Source organism: Vigna radiata, chromosome 4 (genome assembly GCF_000741045.1).
Source record: "Vigna radiata var. radiata cultivar VC1973A chromosome 4, Vradiata_ver6, whole genome shotgun sequence".
Lineage (NCBI taxonomy): Eukaryota > Viridiplantae > Streptophyta > Magnoliopsida > Fabales > Fabaceae > Vigna > Vigna radiata.
In genome coordinates, this window is record NC_028354.1 from 7,736,518 (window position 1) to 7,745,785 (window position 9,268).

Sequence of the window (9,268 nt, forward strand, 5' to 3'; positions counted from 1 at the left end):
CAGTTAGTCAAACATTTTCAGAACAAGTAATAAAGCCAAGAATACACACCAAGATTAAAATTCAACCTATTCTAGGAAATTAAAATGCAAGAGTGTAAGAAGAAATTCTAGGTTGCCTCCTAGTAGCGCTTGTTTAACGTCGCGAGCCTGACCCGAACCTGGATGGCACTCGTCAGTAAGTGCACTATCTTCCACCACCCATCAGTAGGTGTACCGTCCTGATATCCATCAGTGGATACCAAAAAAAAATTTAGCATTCCTCAGTAGATGCTACCCAAAAATTATTCAGAAATTTCAAAAAGTACAGGTTCCAAAGAAAATAGAACCAAAAACCAAAAAAGAAAATTGTTCCTAAAAATACAAAATTTTTCCAACAAGTTCAGCCCTTCTTTGCATTGGGATCTTCATCATCCCACCAGCTCACTTTTCTTCGGTCCACCTTTTTGGTCACTTTTGAATATGGTCTTTGAATCTCCACCATTCCTTTTTCCTTCAGCTCCTTGACCATCCATTCCTTTCTCTTAAATCTCACCTTGCTCCCTAGTAGGAGTGAATCTTCTTTTGCTTTTGGATGAATGGTTCTTCTCCCTTCATTTTCAGGCACCTGGAAAACACAACAGCTGTCAAAATAATCATCACCTGTTAAGCTTTCTTCTTGTTCTTCATTCACCTCTGGCTTCTCAAATGTTGTTCTTTTCATTGTCTTAATCTCATCCCCTTCACGACCAATATAGAGAAATAAATACTTCAAATCTCTCATCATTATTCTTCCATTATGAACATCAATAAACATCTTTGATGTTGCCATGAAGGGTCGCCCAAAAATCATAGGATGCTCATCTTCTGTTTTAACATCCATGACAATGAAATCTGCTAAAAACTCAAGACAGTCTATTCGTACAACAACATCTTCCACCATTCCTACTGGCCTTTTTTTAGAACCGTCTGTCGTTGTTATCGTCAAATCAGAGGGTTTCAACACAAGTCCACCGATTTCCTTCAAAAGTTTCGTGGGTATCAAGTTGATGCTGGATCCAAAATCTATCATAGCTTCCCCATCCCAATCATTCAAGGAACATAACAGTGTTAAACACCCAGGATCTTTAGCCTTAGGAGGATAATTACTCTTTTGTGGGTGAAAAACAAGATCATCTTCTTCATCAGTAAGCTCCATCTCATCCTCCTTGTGATTTTTGATTCTTTCTGAATGGGGAGGACTCTGCTCATTTTCTAAAGGTGACACCGTCACTTCACCAACTTCTTTTTCCTCAATATTTTCCTCTCCTTCATCTTCACTACTCATGGGTTCAAAGAATTCACCCATTAACGTCTCTTCTTCTTCACTGTTAACCACATGGAATGGTTCAATATCTTCCTCCCAACCATCTCGACTGTCTTTGTCCCAACCACTCTGACTTGTCATAATCTTGCACTCCCTCTTAGGGTTAGCCTCAATGCTGGCCCTAAACTGATTTTTTTATGTAATATCTATCCTTGTTGCCAGCAACCCAAATTGTGACTCCAGTGATTTAAAGTTGGCCTGATTGTTATTTACTTGCTGCTCATATCTTTTGTAGAAGTCATCAAATCGATTACTCAGGGCTTTGACAGACTCAGTCAAATTACTTACTTGCTGCCACAGAGGTAATGGTTGTTGTTGTTGGACGTTTCCTCCTTGACCCGAAGAAGCATTCTGGCTTTGCCCAATACTTGGATGATTTTTCCAACCTTGGTTAGAGTTACCGTGGTTGAAATTTCCCTATTTGTACTGAAATTGGGCCCCCATATAATTTACGTCCTGCTGCATCTCTTCTGTAAAAGCACATTGACCATTAATATGGTCACCACCATACAAATCACATAATTGTTGTGCCTGGGAAATATTTCTGAGTCCCCGAGGAAGTTCAGAAACGACCTTTAGCAACTTGCCCAATTTCTGACTGAGGAGGTGATTTTGTGCTGTTGCTGCGTCTTCAGTGGGAAAATGTAAAAGTCCTCCTTTTTGCGTGCCTCTTTCATTCTGCAACACTTCATTGAGAATCATCTCTTCAATTAAGTTGTACGCCTCATCCTCTGTCTTTCTATTAATGCTACCTCCAGCCGAGGCATCTATCATCATTTTGGTCTGAGCGCGCAAACCTCTAAGGAACGCTAGCAAATATGAAACTTTATCAAACCCATGAACTGGGTTGCTCTCAACAATCCTTTGAATCTATCCCATGCTTGCCCTAGTGTTTCTTCCATTCCTTGTTTAAAAGAAGAGATTTCTAACTTCCCCTGATTGATCTTTGGTGGTGGGAAGAATTTAGTAATAAACTGTTGGACCACTGCTTCCCACGTCCTGAACGTTCCCTCCGGGAAAGAATTCAACCAGTCTTTTGCATTTCGTCCCAGTGAGAAAGGAAACAAACTGAGTCTGATTCTATCATCCGTCAACAACAACAATAGGGTTTAGTTTACCATGGACATAGTGAAACTAGATGAAAAATGGAAGAAGAATGAAAGAGTAAACCCTAGAAAAGATGAAAAGGAGCCTAAGCATCCAAGAGATCCTCTCCAGATAGCAAAATTAGGTCTGGTCGTCTTCCCCTTTCAAAAGAATGACTCTGAATTCATAGTAGGGGTATTTATAGGTGAGGAATGCGTCAAAATCAGGCCTAAGTCCAGCGTGCTACCGCTGGGCGGTTTGAGTGTGCCGCTCGGCGGTTTGCCACAACCTGCCGCCACCGCCCGGCGGCAATCGCCACCGCCCGACGGTTTCCCTCGCCACCGCCCGACGGCAATCGCCAGCGCCTGGCGGTTTCTCTCAGCTTGAAATGCTGCCTACTCCTCGTCCTGGACCGCCCGCGGTTTAAATGTGCCGCCGAGGGGTACGTCGACTCTTCAAAACTTCATTTTTCTGTTCTTTTCTTGAGTCAACGACCTGTATCTTCAACTCCATTTTCTACTTCTCTCAAATTAGCTTCAAAACAATGCAAAACAAGCATAAAATCGCTAAAAATAGCTTTTGACTCTCTCCAGACTCATTTATTGAATTTTGCTTGATTCTAAGCTCGTTCCGAGTAGTATAGGGTGTATTTTGGTCCAAATTGACATATGAAAATCACTGTTTTTCAACCTTCATCATGGACCAGGGAAGCTCCGTTAATATACTCTATTGGAAAACATTCAGGCAAATGGATATTTTGGACGACCTCATAGTCCCCTACGATGAACAGTTAGTGGGCTTTGCCGGGGAATGGGTCGATACCAAGGGGTATCTAGACTTGTGGATGCGTGTGGGGACAGGGCGAGAAGGTGAGGAGAAAAGAATAAGATACTAGGTGGTTGACACCAACACATCCTACAATGTATTGTTGGGACGCCCATGCCTAAATTCCTTTGGCGTTATTGTTTCTACCCCCCATTTGGCAATGAAGTACCTTACCAGCAGGGGCACAATTTGCACCATCCGAGCCGACCAAAAAGTAGCACGGGAATGTTACGCCGCAGGGCTTAAGATGTATCCTCGGGAGATAAGAAGGACAGGTGTCACGGACGTCGCGATGGCCGATCTAGATCCCCGGACCAACACGGAAGATCGCCTTGAACCACTGGGGAGACCCAACGTGTAATCGTGGGGAAAGATCCCACTCAGGTCACCACCATTGCCCGGGGACTAGAGGAGGAAGTGGAAAAGAAACTGAGAGCAACTTTGTGGCGCAATAGAGATTTGTTTGCCTGGACGGCCGCCGACATGCCAGGGTTACACCCCTCCATCATGTCACATCGCTTGTCGTTGTTTAGAGAAGCCCAACCCATAACACAAAAGAAGAGGAAGATGGGCGAGGAGAAGAGAAAGGCGGTGCGAGAAGAGGTGAGGAAGTTATAGGTGGCCAGCTTCGTCCGGGAAATAACGTATACCACCTGGTTAGCTAATGTGGTCATGGTCAAGAAAGCTAGCGGCCAGTGGCGAATGTGCACGGATTATACTGACTTGAATAAGGCGTGTCCGAAGGACTCATACCCCCTGCCTAGCATTGACGTCCTGGTGGACGGGGTGTCCGGTCACTGAATTCTGAGCTTCCTGGATGCCTATTCTTGTTATAATCAGATACCTATGCATGGACCGGATAGGGAGAAAACGGCCTTTATGGCCGATCAAGGCAACTTCTGTTACGAAGTCATGCCCTTCGGTTTGAAGAATGTCGGCGCAACTTACCAACGACTGATGAACCGTATATTTGCCGAGCAGATAGGTCGCTGCATGGATGTCTATTTTGACGACATGGTCGTACGATCAGCAGAAGGGAATCAACACCTGCATGACTTGCAGGAAGTCTTCAGGCAGATACGGAGGTACGGGATGAGGCTCAACCCGGCTAAGTGCACATTTGGTGTGGCGGTCGACAAATTTCTGGGTTTTATGCTAACATCCCGCGGGATCGAGGCTAACCCAGACAAGTATGGAGCAATGTTAGACATGCAGAGCCCTGACACTGTGAAGGGTATTCAAAGACTTATCGGCCGTCTTACGGCCCTATCCCGTTTCATACCAAAGCTAGCCGAACAAGCCAGTCCGATACTGAAAAAGATGAAGAAAACGTCGACCAACACATGGGATGAAGACTACGAAGCGGCATTTCGCGAAATCAAGGGCATTCTCACCCAGCCCCCGATCACGAACCGACCCACTCCGGGGGAGGAGCTGCAGGTTTACCTAGGCATCTCCGACGCCTCCGTGAGTGTCGTTCTCTTGCAAGAGAGGCCTCTCCAAAGCTGGTTTACTTTGTCAACCGGACGCTTACCGAGGTCGAAACGTGGTACCAACAGGTAGAAAAAGTAGCTTTGGCCCTTTTGCATGCCTCCAGAAGGCTCCGGCCGTACTTCCAAAGCCACCAGGTGGTGGTACGCACGAACCATCCTATCTCGAAAATATTGAGAAAACCCGACCTGGCTGGAAGAATGGTAGGATGAGCGGTAGAGTTGTCTGAATTCGGAATAAGATATGAACCGCGAGGATTGGTGAAGGGTCAACATTTGGCTGATTTTGCAGCTAAAATACCTCTGACTGGCCAAGAATAGTGGAACTTGTATGTAGATGGTGCGTCCGGCCGAACGGTCAGTGGGGCTGGAGTAGTCCTTGAAGGACCAAATGGATTTTTGATGGAGCATTCCTTGATCTTCAAGTTCAAAGCGTCAAACAACCAAGCAGAGTACGAGGCGTTATTGGCCGGTTTGCAACTGGCCAAAGATATGGGACCCGCAGAGTGACATGCCGGCCCGACTCACAATTGGTAGTGGGACAGATGAACGGTGATCGGCCAAAGAAAATTTCTATTAGTGGCCGTCGACTACTTTACCAAATGGGTGGAAGCGGAACCCTTAGCCACCATTACAACCTCTCAGGTTCAGAAGTTTTGCTGGAAGCTGATTTGCAGACCCCCTTTAACTTAACCTACGGAACAGATGCCATGTTGCCAGTAGAGTTAGGGGAACCCTCTTTGCGAAGGAATATGGAGGACCTCCAGCTGAATGACCAGGAGTTAAGAGTGGAGCTAGACACAGTCGACGAACGGCGTGATCGAGCGGTCCCGAGGGCCGGGTGTCACATACCGCAGAGTGACATGCCGGACCGACTCACAATTGGTAGTGGGACAGATGAACGGTGATCGGCCAAAGAAAATTTTTATTAGTGGTCGTCGACTACTTTACCAAATGGGTGGAAGCGGAACCCTTAGCCACCATTACAGCCTCTCAGGTTCAGAAGTTTTGCTGGAAGTTGATTTGCAGACCCCCTTTAACTTAACCTACGGAACAGATGCCATGTTGCCGGTAGAGTTAAGGGAACCCTCTTTGCGAAGGAATATGGAGGACCTCCAGCTGAATGACCAGGAGTTAAGAGTGGAGCTAGTCACAGTCGACGAACGGCGTGATCGAGCGGTCCTGAGGGCCGGGTGTCACATACCCACCAGCTTCCGTCTGGTTCGTCCTCGAACCACACCGTACTGGGAGAGGCTAGGCTCTGATACCATTTGCAACGCCCCGACATCTTACAGGGACTGTTGACTGCCCCACACATCACCACGAGACTTTCCAGTGTGCTTTGTCCTTACTCACACACTTTCCGAGAAAACTTCCCGGAAGGTCACCCATCCCATAATTACTNTAGNNTAAGCANGCTTAACCATGNAGTTNTTATGAGTTAGGCTACCGAAAAGCAAATGCATTTGTTGATATGAGTAGTCAAATCAATTCCTTTAAGCTATCATTCAACTGTATAGTCCCATACCTATACAATCTCCAGATCCCTCTCATTCCGATGTATGTTCGATTCGTCCATGTGCCCCTTCCACTCGAAGCCTGCCAGGAGCCGCTCCTTGTCCGTGCCCCCTACACCATGCTTCTTGCACCGACGATCATTCCCCGCCCTCGTTAGTGCCCGGGTGTCACAGACGGCCGCCACATCACCAATACTTGGAATGCGTCTCATCTTAAGCTTTATTTCAGTTAATAATGTCTTTCATGTAGCTTCTCCAGTACTTTAATGAACAACAAGACGCTTCCACATTATCCAGTTAGTTCGCATTCGTTCGTCAGTAAAGGCCAAGTTAACGAAGGGAATTATCCTATCAACTTGGCTGGGCGGTAAAGGGTACAGCCCGCCGTCCCCCAGCAAAGGCCAAGTTGACGAATGGAATTATCTTGTCAACTTGGCTGGGCGGTAAAGGGCACAGCCCGCTGTCCCCCAGCAAAGGCCAAGTTGATGAATGGAATTATCCTGTCAACTTGGCCGGGCGATAAAGGGCACAGCCCGTCGTCCCCCAGCAAAGGCCAAGTTGACGAATGGAATTATCCTGTCAACAGGCCGGGCGGTAAAGGGCATAGCCCGCCGTCCCCCAGCAAAGGCCAGGTTGACGAATGAAATTATCCTGTCAACCTGGCCGGGCGGTAAAGGGCATAGCCCGTCGTCCCCCAGCAAAGGCCAAGATGACGAATGGAATTATCCTGTCAACTTGGCCGGGCGGTAAAGGGCACAGCCTGCCGTCCCCTGTGATGATGACTGGTCTAGTCCACGTCAGAACATAAATGACAGTTCACTCTCTAACTGCACATTTGGACATCTCACCGTTATCAATTTAGACGGAGTTAGTGAAAAGGACTTAATTGAACACCAAATACGTTCTTTGGGACTAAATTGAACACAAAAAAAACATGGGGACCATTTCGAATTTTTCCAACCAAAATTGGGACAAAAAAGAGCTTTTAACCTAAAATAAAAATACACCTAATAGCGAGAAGTAAAAGAAATTCCATTCATAAAAAAGGAGGGGATACAAAAAATCATATAACTGGACGGAAAAGTAAACAACACAACACGCTGTTTACCGTCCGGCCGGTAGGAGAATGAATTCCCAATCCAAAAAAAACAACAACTTATACTTAAGCCTATAATCTAAACCCTTGCATCTTTTAGATTAGTACCGCTAGCTGAACCGACAACGACCTCGGCCGCACCCTCAAGCTCAGCGGCTGTCTCACCCGGCTGTTCGATATCCATCAGAACGCCCCCATAAACGTCCTTGTACAGGTCAAAGCCAAGCTCAAGAGGCTTTTTCACATTGAGCAGCACTTCAGCCTGGCGGAGGGCTTTGTAGAAACCATCCTCATGTTCGGCCACCAAGATGTCATTTAGAGAGGATATTTTCTCTTAAGCGATTTTCAACTCTGCCCGAACGGTTTTCAATTCGTTGTGCAGCTCCACAGTTCTCCCCTAAAGCCTTCGCTCAATCTCCCTCTGCTCAGTGGCCGCCAGCTTCAGTTGTTTACATTCCTCCTCTAGGTTGGCTTTGACGGTCTTTTCTTCTTCTAAGTGTTTGGCCGCCTCTTCGAGCTTCGTTGCACCCTCGGCCACCCGTTGCTTTTCTTCCTCCAAGGCTTTCTTCGCACCCGCCAGCTCTACCTCTAAAGCCTTGATTTTTTCCTCCCCCTTCAACAAGAGGCTCTTCACTTCTCTGGACCCTCGGATGTCGCCGAACTCGCAAATATATTCTACCATAGAGGCCGTTCGGGAGGCCATCTCGAATACGGAATCCAACATGGCACGGCCCGGCAGCGATTCCAACATAGTAAGATAGGCCCGTCCCCTATGGAAATCAATGAACCGACTCACATTGTACTCAGAGCTAAAGACACCACCTGGGAGAGGAACGGCCGACTCTTTGCCCTCACGGCGACATTTCTTGGAGGAAGACTTGCTTCCTTTCCGAGATTTCCTCTTCTTGTGAGCGGACGCCGTGACTGGCGCCGACTCAGAAGCCACTTCGATCACAGGGTTGTTGCTAGCTGCGGTCGACTGATCGACCAGAGGGACAACAGAGTGAATTTGGACGGGAGCGGAGCTACCTTCCCCAATTAGGATACGGGTAGCCTTGGGCAAATTGGCACTACTGTTCGCGCCCGTCTGGAGTCTGAAGGAGGCAACCGTCACCCGGGCAGATGGAGGAGGACGCATAGGAGGAGGGATGGCTTGCTCTTGGCCGGAACTAGCGGCCCGAGCCGAGGCCTTCTTGGCGGCCAGGAAGTTGAATTGGCGGGGTCCAGGAGTAGCCATACAATCTGAAAGAAAATAGAAAATTCAGCTACGTTACGACCCCACTAAAAACGGAAAATGGAATGAATCACATACCGAGCGCTCTCTGAGCGCAATCCTCGAAAGGAATGCAATCGACCAGTCAACGCGCTGGGACGCGGCGTGAGAGGGTGTCAATAATGTCTACCACACAGAAGTCCTCCATTTCCAACTCCCGCTTAGCAAGAGCCTTCATCTTGCGAGGATTCTCCGTCCAATACAGGGGAAACAAAGGAGAACCCTCCAGGTCAAAGAAATCCTTACGGTCGGCTTCGGTGATAATGACCTTAAAAAACTGGTCTTTGAAGTTCTTGAATGATTCGGCATAAGGCTTGAATAAAGTACGACCCCCCACCGAAGACAAGGAAACCCAACCCCCCTTTGGGGGTGGACGAACATCGAAATAATGTAAGTAAGAACGGACAATTGGAGAGACACCGGCCACCATGCACTCTACGTCGAAGGCTTGAATGACCGCCTAGGCATTCGGGTGCAACTGTGTAGGCGCTACGTTCAACTCCTGTAGCAGATCGGCTTGAAAGTTGGTAAAAGGGACACGGATATGCAACTGAGTAAACAAGTTTGCATACATGAAGAAATGATCTTCAGAACCGACACCCTTCCCGTGGCAGACCCGTTCGTTCTCCCGGCTAATCG